The following is a 13103-nucleotide window of genomic DNA, read 5'->3' as shown; positions in this document are numbered from 1 at the left end:
TTGATCCAAAGCCATACCTGAATATTTTCATCACTTTATCATTGAAAAATATGAAACTGACTCATTGCAGTGGCAAACCTTATGTAAAGATATGACATTTTACGTATGTGAACGTATCTGATCAGTTAGTATCATATTCCTTACCATTGAATACTCCATCTATATCTACAAATGTTAGTTATTCGCTTTACTTTGTGCTCTGTTTTATTCCATTCCAAAGTTCTCAATTTACACTTTAAGTTACCGTTTTATACGCTAGCAAATACTTTTTTTGTGACAGGGAAAACTAAGTGAAGTTTCATTTGTGGGTCTGCGATTGCTGGCTGGAATCATGGCTTTTCACGCACACAGCTTAGGAACATCGATCTTCGCCATAAGTCATCCTTCCCCCCTCTTTAGCACATCTCTACAACTGTAAACTCCACAAAACAAAATTGGCTTATTTAGTTACTGACAGTGGTTTCTGGCTTTCTTGGTGTACTTTTATTTTATTTTCATGACATCATCACTGAGCGAGGGGTGCTATACTGTTAAGAATTTTATGTGTATCAGAGTTTCTGAAGAAGGACGAGGCTCCGGTCCAAATGGAAATTTAGCACAAAGATTTATTAATATGAATTGATAAATCAAAATACATGAAATACACTGCAGCGGTCAAATATTTGCTCAACCCTCGAGCTTCCACAAAATATTCGCCCCGAATCAAGATCGAACCTCGGTTTTGATACTCCCGCCACAGGGGCGGTTACTTTTCACTCTCGTGAGTAAAACCCATCCTTATTGGCTCTTTGTTGGCATGGTGACATGTTGGACGAATCTCTTTGTTTTCGCTGTCCAATGAAGAAGGGCATGCTCTAAACTCTTCCCATTTGGGGGTTACTCTCGGTCATAGATCAACAGGTTCTTTGCATACAGGTGTGAAATCTTAACCAGATTACAGTAGTTTACATTCTATTGTCCTAACCTAGACTAGAACATCAGGGGGCTGGAGACAGAAGGTCTCTTTGTGCTGTATAGGGGGCAGTTTCATTTGTATGTTAATTGTCGGGTTCAAGTCCTGTCTCTCTATCTGAGCCAGGTGTAAAGTCTGAGTGAGTGTGGTTGAGTGTAATATATGGAGTTCTAAACTTTTTATGGTTATTGTATTCAATCATATTTCCCTAACCTGGCTGCATACAATTTAATAAAACAAAAACATAAGAATACATGGTTATTAAATCAGCATTATTTAAACTTCATTTATCTCAACAATACCTAGCAGTAATAGTATCAATTTGTAGAAAATAATTTCCAGTGGCTTCTTCAGCTGTATGCAATAGAAAAAAATCACTGCTAGCATGACATATTACTGAAGTTTGTTTGAAGAGTTTTCAAGTGAGTTTTCACATACAATGCAGCTTTTGCTAGACTTTGTACACATTCATGAATTAAAACCAGCTAACCAGGTTTTAATTCATGAATGTGGACAAAGCTAATGCGGTTTTAGGTGGTTTTATTGTGAAATTCGACACTGGGCCTTCAGGCATAACTCCAAGTAAGGGGAATATTCCCCAAACATGATCTCATTACTTAACAAGTATGGACCAAGAACTTAATGAAGCATCTGACCAGTTACACAAGACTTTATTCTGAGATTAGGGTTGGATAGAATGCTTTTAGGCTACTGTCAATGAAATTCTACTCTAATGTGCTGTGGTACTGTCTACAACAAATTGACTTTTATTAGAGTTCTGTTTCTTGAATTGAAAAGAGATCATGATGATTAAATCAAAACTGTTTGTAAATTTCACATAATGTAAGCTAATAGAGTGAACTGAGTAATGTTCTATGTTGTGCGGTTGTGGCTGTGGTGGGCTAAAGTTAGTTCTTCACATTATTCCCAGGTCTGAGTAGCAGGATCTTGAATGATACAGTAATCTTAAAGAATTAAACTGGAGCACTGTATTTTCCCCATATAAAGTAGCATGAATTGCATGCCATGTTCTTCCTGACATTTGGGAATTGCTTCATAATAGTGGTATGTAATATCTTATTGTTAACAATGTGGAATGTGTTATTGCTATTTGTTATTGTTCTGCCCTTCAGTCATGTTTGATTCTGTCCTGATCAGATGCTTTCTGTGGAGATTATCGTATGCATTGTTATGTTCTGTTAGAGGTTATACCCTTTATACAATTCTTGTCCTTGACTTATTTTGTATCTCGTGCTATATGTAAGTATCAACATATCGAGTTGTAAAGTGTCTAATCAGGGTGGGTTTTATGGCCTACCTTTTGTATTTGATGAATAAAGTATGAATTGCATCTGTAGTGTGAACTGAAACTAGCTTATAGTGCACTCTCTCTCTCTCTCTCTCTCAAACACACGCACAAACATTCTCAAAATTCCCTTTTAGATTCAAGGGATATATTGGTATGGTTTGCGGCATTTCCAAGCAAGTAGAAAGTTCCAAAGACGAAATTACAGACACAAACGTTTCAAAAGGACCAAGACACTGCCAATTTTCTGTTATTAGCTACAACTCGTAGTGTGCAAATAGTTAAGTACAAATGGTGAGATAAAATAAAGATAATCTCTCCTGCTCTCTCGCTTTAGCTTTTTCTCTCATCCACATCTGTTGCAGTTTTATGAGTATTAGTCCTTTATATGGCTGTAAAGGTGAAATGAGGGCAGCGGAAAATGTTTTACCAAATTTTCTTCATAATCCATTCTTGCCTTCCAGTTATTGGACATGTACGTAGCTGGTCCAGACCAGAGTTGGGGGTAACGCGTTAAGTACAGTAGTCAGACTAATTCTTATCGGTAACAAGTAACATAACGCATTACTATAGTTATTTAATCTAATTAATCCCTTACTAGTTAATTCTTTAAATAAATAACGCGTTACTCAATTTCCATCAGTGCAACCAACGTATCTTTACGTAGCGTTTATTTTATCCAGTAGCAAATGGCAACAAAAGATGCAAAGATGGCAGCACCAGCAACCCTTGCTGAACGTCAGAGCTATGCTGACATATTGAAAAGTGTTCAAGGCTTGGCTACGGTGAATGTGCTTCCTTATGTGTGGTTCCAACAGACTGCATAGGTAAACTATGCTGGACCTACTAAATTTGAACCTCTCCCTCAGATGCTCATCAGGGAAACATCTGTCTCTGAAGACCTTCGGAGCTGGTGGTGTTAACACTGTGTAGAATCGGAGCACCTTCATCCACGGGGTTGTTGAGGAATGGACATGCCATAGTTGGTCATTTGTCGGTCATTGTTACTTGTCTACGTTTGTTTCATGTATGTGGTGAGTGTTCCGTTTGTGGTTTATCCCTTTTGTTTGCATGTTTTTTGGTACTCTGTGTTATTTTTCATAAAAAAAGACACATCATCGACTGCCACTCTGCCTGCGTCTGGTTCCTTCCTCTCCACCCTCACGCCATTCATGACAAACGGTCTTTTGGGATTCTGTTTCCGGCAGTTGGAAATTCTTGCTTAATTCTAAATAAAGCTTGACAGTTAGACTGCGATGGAGCAGGCAAAATCACTTGAAAACATCAAAGGCTAACATATGCATGTTTACGCTTCAGTGTTGTTTAATGTGCTGTTCAGTGTTTGTACATCCATCCCACATGGATTTATCAATGTCTCTTTCTACTGTATTCTATTAATAGGACAACAAACTCCAAGAGGATGTGATGTAACAAATTGTAAAGTCACTGCCAGGTAGCCTATTGTAAGTCACCTAACTGGCTGGGACAGCACTAACACCTAGCTCTACCTGAAATAATGTTTGTTTCTGTGGGTGTGGAATTACTAAACCCACTCATTTGACTGCCAATGAATGAATGGATGGGTGGTTTAGAATATTTTGTCTCACTCTTGACTACAGTACCAAAGAAGGGGTAATCATCTTGTCTCTGTTTGATTGGCCTTAAGACGGGAATTCTCTTAACAAGAGAATGAAGCAGTGTAGGCACAACTGATTACACCTTGCTCAAGGGTGTGTGGGTGGCTTCTTCAGGACAGGCAGCCATATGTCATCAAAAATATAAGATTGCATCATGATGGCGATGACATCCCACACATGTAGCAGCATTAAATCGTTACATTCTATTCATTTTCTAAATGACAACATGCACACGCCTACACAGTGGCATGACGATATAGCACGAAAGAAAAGTTACACACGCTTTGTGCACAACATTCATTTTACGCTCACTGTCTCTGTGAGGCAAGTAATAAACTATACCTAAGAGGAACTGCTGTCCTAAGATGACTATGTGAGCTCTCTGTCTACAATTGATGTGACTAAAACATCCATGTGTGTTCAGTTGGCCAGAATGCACAAAATTCAGGATGTTTCTGTAAGCTCCCTTTCTAGGCTAAGGAATTGCAAAGCAAATGCTCAACAATGAGAGTTAAGAAGGTTTCAAAACATCTGAGGGACTAAATTGTTGAAATATACACATGAGGGGCTGGATTATGGACTTTTGTATTGCAACCACAAGACCTAAGAATTTGTGTAATTTGTTCAGCTTTCTTTGTTCTTGTTAGAACTTGAGCAGTACTTTTCTGATGGTTTTTTAGAGACCGGACAACAGGTCATTACTAGGGTGACCAGACGTCCAGTTTTTCCAGGGACAGCCCCGTATATCAGTCAGTTTTCAAGTTTCATTTATTTCGAAAAAATCATGTTTTGTCCCGTATTTTCACATGTTTCTGTTTTTTGATTGGTCTGACCTACTGCCCATTTGGATATGACAGGTTGTCATGATTTGCCATTGTCAGTCTTAAACTTCCTTACTAACTATATGATCCAATCATATCTTAGTTCTCACGAACTGCCAATCCCAAGCACCTTGAAAGGAATGTTATTTGTTTGAGTACATTTTGCATTAAAGTGCTTTCTATGAAAAACGAATTAAAGACAAGCGGACTCTGAGAAGGATTGCCTCATGCGAAAAGTAGAATAGGCCACCGGACTCCACAAACCAAAAATCTAATTATTAAAAGTGATTAGGCATCATTCTGTTACATTATAACAAATGCTGCTGTGTACACCTGAAACGTAGGCTGTGTAAACTTTTTAGAGCATAATGTGTTCATGTTATCTAGAGTATTTCACCCTATTGAATCTGGTCACCCTAGTCATTACAGTAGTCCAACTGACTGGAGATAAAAGTGTGAGCAAGTTGTTCTAGATCTTATCTGGACACTAATCCTCTAATTATGTTTTCAAGGTGATAATAGGCTGATTGTTATGAATCCTATGTAGCTATTGAAATTCAGATCAGAATCCATAATTACCCCATTATTTTTAACTTGGCTTTTAGTCTCAAGGGACAGTGTGGTCATTATTGACTATCAGTCTCTTGTCTTTGGCACCAAAGACAACTATTTCAGTTTCATCTTTATTTAGTTAAAGAAGGCTCTGGCACATCCAGTCATTGATTTGTTCAAGGCACTGGTGGAGTAAGTTTGTACCATAGTCACTAGATGAGAGAGCTATATAACTTTGGATGTCATCTGCTTAATTATGATAAGCCATTTTGTTGCTTTAGATGATTTTGGCTAACAGCAGCATACAGAGGATATTGCATTGTTGAACGAAGTATTCCCTATCTTGTGAATAACACTAACCAATTTAGGACCGTGTCACTAAGACCAACCCAGCTTGCCAGTCTGTCTAGCAGTATTGTGTGGTCAACTGTGTCAAACACTGCACTAAGGTTCATTAACAATAGGTTTGAGATTTTATCAGAATCAGTGTTAAGACAAATTACATTTACAACTTAAAGGCAGTCTCAGAAAAAAATCTGAAATTGGAACATGTCAAAGAGACCACTTGAGTTTAAGACATTGCTTATTTCTCTGAAAACAATTTTAGCCATGGTTTTGCCTATGAAGGATAAATTAGATACAGGTCTGTAGTTGCTGACTCCACAACAGTCTAGGCTATACTTTTTTAACAGAGGCTTAAGGACTGCCGTTTTCAGGACCTATGGAAAATCGCCTGATAAGAGTGAGCTGTTAACTATTTGCGGTAGATCTATCACCAAGAAGCTAAAAACATCTTTAAAAAAGTGTTTAGGCAAAGCATCAAGGCAGCAGCTGGACAGCTTAAGTTGTAGAGTTTAGATAAGTGTCATATCATCATTTACATTAAACTGTATTTCACATATGGGTTTGCAGAATTCTGAAGTACAACTGAAATATAGACTGTTTGACTTAATTTGTTTGATTAATGACTTAACTTTTAAATAAGTACCTGTACTACCTGGTACCTGGTAAATATTTTGAATGCAATCAGTTTCCTCTGTGTTGTCTTTGTTGAGTGGCCATTTATACCCTACAGGCATCTAAAATACATTCACAGATTTAAAACGGTAAAAGACAATTGCTTTATTTGCCTTGTGTGCTCACATCTCCTACCTGGGATGCAGCGGTGTAAAAAGTACAAAGTAAAAGTACTCAACTAGGTTCGGCTGTGTTCACCTCTTTTGGGAAGTATCTAATAAAGATCTAAGTAATCAGGTAATGGGAGTTCAAAACTAACCAATGATCAATTTTATAAAAAGGAAGAGTGTTAATAATCAATGAAGGTCACTGGTTGGTTATGAACTCTGTTCACCTTGTCATTTAGCTCTTCCTTAGGAACTTCCCAAAACTGGTGAACACAGCAGAGTACTACTACGTTGTACTTTTTACAACTATGCTAGGATGTCCTTTCTTAAATGCTTTTACAGGGGCTGAGTCACTGGTTTACATTGTTACCACATGTAATCCCTATGTGGTTCCATTTAGGTCAAACCTTTGGCAAGAATCAGTGTGCGTGGGTATTGAGTTACCAACAAGAGCTTTCAATGTAACCTTTTTGGCTGTGACCTGGTATCAACTGGTGACATGTTGATCTAAAACTAATAACTCCTCCCTCTAAATTCTCTGTAGTTGTGTAAGGTCCAGTAAGACACCACACCCTATTCCTGCACAACCTTCACTCCCTCAGTTCACCACTCTTTGTGAGGTATTGTTTGCGTTCAGTAAAATACTAAGCCTGTTGATGGCCTAGCAAATCATAATAGTCTTCTCAGCCTACCTGTGTTTGACTGGTTTCGTCTTCTACCTGTGAGATTTGTGATTTCAGATTAGCCCTCTTGTACCATTGCCTGAACTGTTTAAGACTTCATTCTGCCTGCCTTTACATCAGTATCTGCCTAGCATTTCTGTTCTTCTGCCTGTGTATTTTAGATACCTGTGTATGACTAGTGACCACTGCCTCCGACCAAGTTCTCTTCCATTTTGTCCTTGTTGGTGCTGGAATAAACTACAACTGTTTGTGAATCCACAACTCTGCCTTCAGTGTATGCATTACAAGTTGTAACAGTTCTCTAATTGACATCTGTACTTAGGCTGTTAAATAAGCCTGGCCAGAAAATGTGGAGGCATTTTGAATACAAAATAATTTATAAATCTTTAAGAGATTCTTGATTAAGAAAATATTGTTTCTGATTATGGTATATGACTACTTGAGATGATAGGATTGGTCACTCTTGCTGTATAATGATTGATAATGTTATATGCTGGTGACTGACAATGACTATGCAATACCTGACTATGTAGCAATATGATTACCCATTAAAAGTGACCAACACGTGAATATAGAATCAAAGGACTTGTTTTTATGTAACTAAGTAACGTAATGCCGTACTTTCTACATCAAGTAAATAAGTAACATAATTAGTTACTTTATGGGAACTAACTATTAACTGTAATTAGTTAACGTTACCCAACACTGGTCCAGACACATACAGAACTGTAATGGCTGCCCACGGCCTGTGCTAAGCCATTTTGTGTGTTTTTGTTCTAGTTTGCCTGTATCTATGTTCAGTTTAGTTTTGTCAGTGTAGTCGCGTCCACCTGTGTTTTGTTTGTCCCCTCATTATGTCCCAATTTAAGTTCTTCCTGCCCTAGTGTGTTCTGTCAGTCATGGTCGCATGTTACGGTTCCCTCGGGCACCCACTCAGCCCCCCCCTAAACATTTCCTGGGGGGGCCTCGGTTCAAGAGGGGACCGTGGACCGAGCGTTGGGCACCTCACCCTCCTCTTCCTCCGGCCTCCCCTCCTGCGTCTCGTCATTCCTGCATATCCTGCAGGAGCCCTTTCACCAGCTCCTCCTGTTCCTTAGTGAGGGGCTTAACCAATCCCCATTGGGCCATGCCCCACAGCGACCCCCCAAACTCTTCTTTGGGCAACCCCCAGCCTTGCGCATCAAGGGGATCTTCCTCCACTCTCCCATACACCGTCTCCTCGTCATCAGAGGAGAGGGAGTCAGACCCCCAATCACCCCTCCAGGTGTAGACCCTCTCTGGAGGGACCGCCTGCTGGTTCCGGTTTTAGTGGATCATTCTGTAATGATTTGCGGAATTGCAGGAGCAAGGAACCAGGTGCAGGCAGAGGTAGTCGGTGTGGTTCTTTAATACAAGAAACAAACACAGAGCACAACAAAACACACAAAAGAAAATGGCTGACTAAAGCACCAAAACAATTGCAGGTAACGGGTATAAGGTACTTACATTCAACAGCAACACACAACAATAACAATGATCCACACTGTGGGGAGCAAAGGGGAAACATTTAAACACATACAAATTAGCAAACAGGGACTGGTGTGAACGATGATTGAAGACATGTGACACAACAAGTCCGGGATGCGTTTGTGGTGAGATTGGAACTGAGAATGTAGTAGAATTTACGCACAGAGATTGTTCCAGATTCTCTGAATCTTGTGATGATATTATGCACTGTAGATTATGATAATTTCAAACTCTTTGCAATTTCTCTCAGAGAAACTCCTTTCTGATATTGCTCCACTATTTTTTGCCGCAGCCATTGGGGGAATTGGTGATCCTCTGCCATCTTGACTTCTGAGAGACACTGCCACTCTGAGAGGCTCTTTTTATACCCAATCATGTCAATTGACATAATAAGTTGCAAATTGGTCCTCCAGCTGTTCCTTATCTGTACATTTAACTTTTCCGGCTTCTTATTGCTACCTGTCCCAACTTTTTTGGAATGTGTAGCTCTCATGAAATCCAAAATGAGCCAATATTTGGCATGACATTACAAAATGTCTCACTTTCAACATTCGATATGTTATCTATATTATATTTTGAATTAAATATAAGTTTATGAGATTTGTAAATTATTCCATTCCTTTTTCACTCACAATTTGTACAGTGTCCCAACATTTTTGGGTTTGTAAATGTATGAGATTCATAGTATTACAGACTGGATATATATTGTTGTGCGACGGCTGAAAAGTACAGAGAGTATAAACATTTCTGAGAGACAAAAATTGGAACTTCTGAGAGGGGATTCGAACCAGGGTTAAACATTGAAGGTCGGGGATGATCCCACAAGACCACTGGGCTTGATGGTAGACAGTCTACCTCTCTATAGTCTCCAAATGCAACATTTATCCCAGCCGGGATAACATTTTTGCTGAAATAACGTGGGCAACAGATTTTTTTTTTATGGAACTAAAGTGTACTCTTGTACAAAGATTTCTGTAGATGGTCATCCATACAATAACAGTTGAATAGCCAACCACTATGCTATGTGAACTACCAGGAAATTGAAAGCATTGGTTGAATCTCAAACTGCATACTACATACTACTACAAGTACATACTTTGCTTACTATATACTATATATATATTGTTTTGTATATAGTAAGCTAGTATGGCAGTATTGGGACCGATTGGGACATACTAACTCGTCAGAAAATTGCGTCTTGACATTAGATAATTTTGTCACGCATTAACATTACACCAAGTTTGAATATTTAGCTAGACACCATTCATTATTGTGTTAAACAGACTACATTTTCTTATTAAGTTTACATCCACCACAAAGAGTATCTATGCACTGTATGGCTTTTGTTAGCCAGTAATAGGCCTACTAATATCTAGTTACTACTAGGAGTAGTCATAAGATTTGAGCAATTGCTACCAAGGCTGAAGAAGAACTTCACACTGCCAAAACAATTTCATATCATGGCACAACAACCTTCCATTTTCTTTCATTTGTGAATGACATTGATGCAATTACTATCAATATAGGTGACGATAACTGACTATTTCATCAGGTGAAAAGACGAGAGTATCGTGGAAACCCCTCCTCTTTTGCTGCGCAATGGGTTGTGATCTATAGACTACTGTCCCAAGAAGCATGCACGGATGCGTACTTCGAAAATCCACCAGAAAGAGTCGCAATATAACCATAAACAGATTTACAGTTGTGTGCATAAGTTTGCATACCCTGGCAGATATTGTGAAATGTTGGTATTTGATTTGAAAATATGTCTGATCACGGAAAAAAAACAGTTTTTTATTTAAGGATAGTGATCATATGAAGCCATTTATTATCACATAGTTGTTTGGGTCCTTTTTCAATCAAAATGATAACAGAAATCACCCAAATGGCCCTGATCAAAAGTTTACTTACCCTTGAATGTTTGGCCTTGTTACAGACACACAAGGTGACACACACAGGTGAAAATGGCAATTAAAGGTGAATTTCCCACGCCTGTGGCTTTTTAAATTGCAATTAGTGTCTGTGTATAAATAGTCAATACGTTTGTTAGCGCTCATATTGATGCAGTAGATACTGAGCCATGGGTAGCAGAAAAGAACAGTCAAAAGACCTACAGTGGGGAGAACAAATATTTGATACACTGCAGATTTTGCAGGTTTTCCCACTTACAAAACATGTAGACATCTGTAATTTTTATCATAGGTACTCTTCAACTGTGAGTGACGGAATTCGGAAAATCCCGAAAATCACATTGTATGATTTATAAGTAATTAATTTGCATTTTATTGCATGACATAAGTATTTGTTACATCAGAAAAGCAGAACTTAATATTTGGTACAGAAACCTTTGTTTGCAATTACAGAGATCATACGTTTCCTGTAGTTCTTGACCAGGTTTGCACACACTGCAGCAGGGATTTTGGCCCACTCCTCCATACAGATCTTCTCCAGATCCTTCAGGTTTCGGGGCTGTCGCTGGGCAATACAGACTTTCGGCTGCCTCCAAAGATTTTCAATTGGGTTCAGGTCTGGAGACCTTGAGATGCTTCTTACGGAGCCACTCCTTAGTTGCCCTGGCTGTGTGTTTCGGGTCGTTGTCATGCTGGAAGACTCAGCCTACGACCCATCTTCAATGCTCTTACTGAGGGAAGGAGGTTGTTGGCCAAGATCTCGCGATACATGGCCCCATCCATCCTCCCCTCAATACAGTGCAGTCGTCCTGTCCCCTTTGCAGAAAAGCATCCCCAAAGAATTATGTTTCCACCTCCATGCTTCACGGTTGGGATGGTGTTCTTGGGGTTGTACTCATTCTTCTTCCTCCAAACACAGCGAGTGGAGTTTAGACCAAAACACATTGACCAGGTCCTGCCGTGTAGTTCTGGGCTGATCCCTTACCTTCCTCTTGATCATTGATGCCCCACGAGGTGAGATCTTGCATGAAGCCCCAGAGTGAGGGAGATTGACCGTCATCTTGAACTTCTTCCATTTTCTAATAACTGCGCCAACAGTTGTTGCCTTCTCACCAAGCTGCTTGCCTATTGTCCTGTAGCCCATCCCAGCCTTGTGCAGGTCTACAATTTTTTTCCCTGATGTCCTTACACAGCTCTCTGGTCATGGCCATTGTGGAGAGGTTGGAGTCTGTTTGATTGAGTGTGTGGAAAGGGGGTCTTTTATACAGGTAACAAGTTCAAACAGGTGCAGTTAATATAGGTAATGAGTGGAGAACAGGAGGACTTCTTAAAGTAAATCTAACAGGTCTGTGAGAACCCCAATTCTTACTGGTTGGTAGGTGATCAAATACTTATGTCATGCAATAAAATGCTAATTAATTATAAAAAAATCATACAATGTGATTTTCTGGATTTTTACCTATGAAAAAATTACAGACCTCTACATGCTTTGTAAGTAGTAAAACCTGATAAATCGGTAGTGTATCAAATACTTGTTCTCCCCACTGTATGTAACAAGGTAATGAAACTTTATAAAGATGGAAAAGGACACAAAAAGATATCCAAAGCCTTGCAAATGCCAGTCAGTACTGTTAAATCACTTATTAAGAAGTGGAAGATTTGGGGATCTCTTGATACCAAGGCAAGGTCAGGTAGACCAAAAAAATATTTCAGCCAAAACTGTCAGAAGAATTGTTCAGGATACAAAGAAAAACCCACAGGTAACTGTGATGGCAATTTTATCGATCAGAACTCTTTTAGAAGGAAGTACAGAGACGAAATACTCTTGGCACAAATTACTGTAATTTGCACGTACCTCCAGAGTTTGAAATTTAAGTCCTGTACCTGTACTGATGAATCTCAAAAATCATATAAGCCGGGCGCCTTCCCTCTCACCCCAGTTGGGGGGGAAATCGGGCTCCAGAGACCTAGTCTCCGGCCGTGCACGGACAACCAGCTAGGATATGATTAGAGACACCAGGTTAAGGAACCGAGGACGAGCTCCCAAATTGTGATGGTAATTTTATCGATCAGAACTCTTTTAGAAGGAAGTACAGAGACGAAATACTTTTGGCACAAATTAACAGTTCATTTATTATTTGCAAATAAGAGCGACACGTCAAACGCTTACATACATAATCATCCGAGGAGTCTCTGACTCGATACATGTAATTTCAACAGTATATAAGGGAGGAAAAGGGGTGTGGTAAGATGCTGCCCTGTCTCATGTCAATAAAACACATTCCCTTTGTTCTATCACACAAGCCAAATGCTATCCTCCCCCACCTTATCCTTCCTGCCATAATGTTTACTCTTGTGTTTACCTAAACTTCACACAAAGGACAGCTCTCCTTCCTGCCATAAGTAACTTCTTCAATTCTAAGAGTTCTTACAGCATCTGGACAGACAATAGATGCCCCCTATGCAAATACCAGCTCCCCCTCTCACACACTCCTCTACCTATCTAAACAATGGGACCTTTAATCAGTAAGAATGCATCAGGCTTCAGAAACTTCCCCAACATAACCTCAGGAGAAATAAAAAGTTGGTGTGGTTGTTTCAAGGAGCACAAT

The sequence above is a fragment of the Esox lucius genome, chromosome 8 (genome assembly GCF_011004845.1).
Source record: "Esox lucius isolate fEsoLuc1 chromosome 8, fEsoLuc1.pri, whole genome shotgun sequence".
Lineage (NCBI taxonomy): Eukaryota > Metazoa > Chordata > Actinopteri > Esociformes > Esocidae > Esox > Esox lucius.
This window is presented reverse-complemented; position numbering follows the sequence as displayed.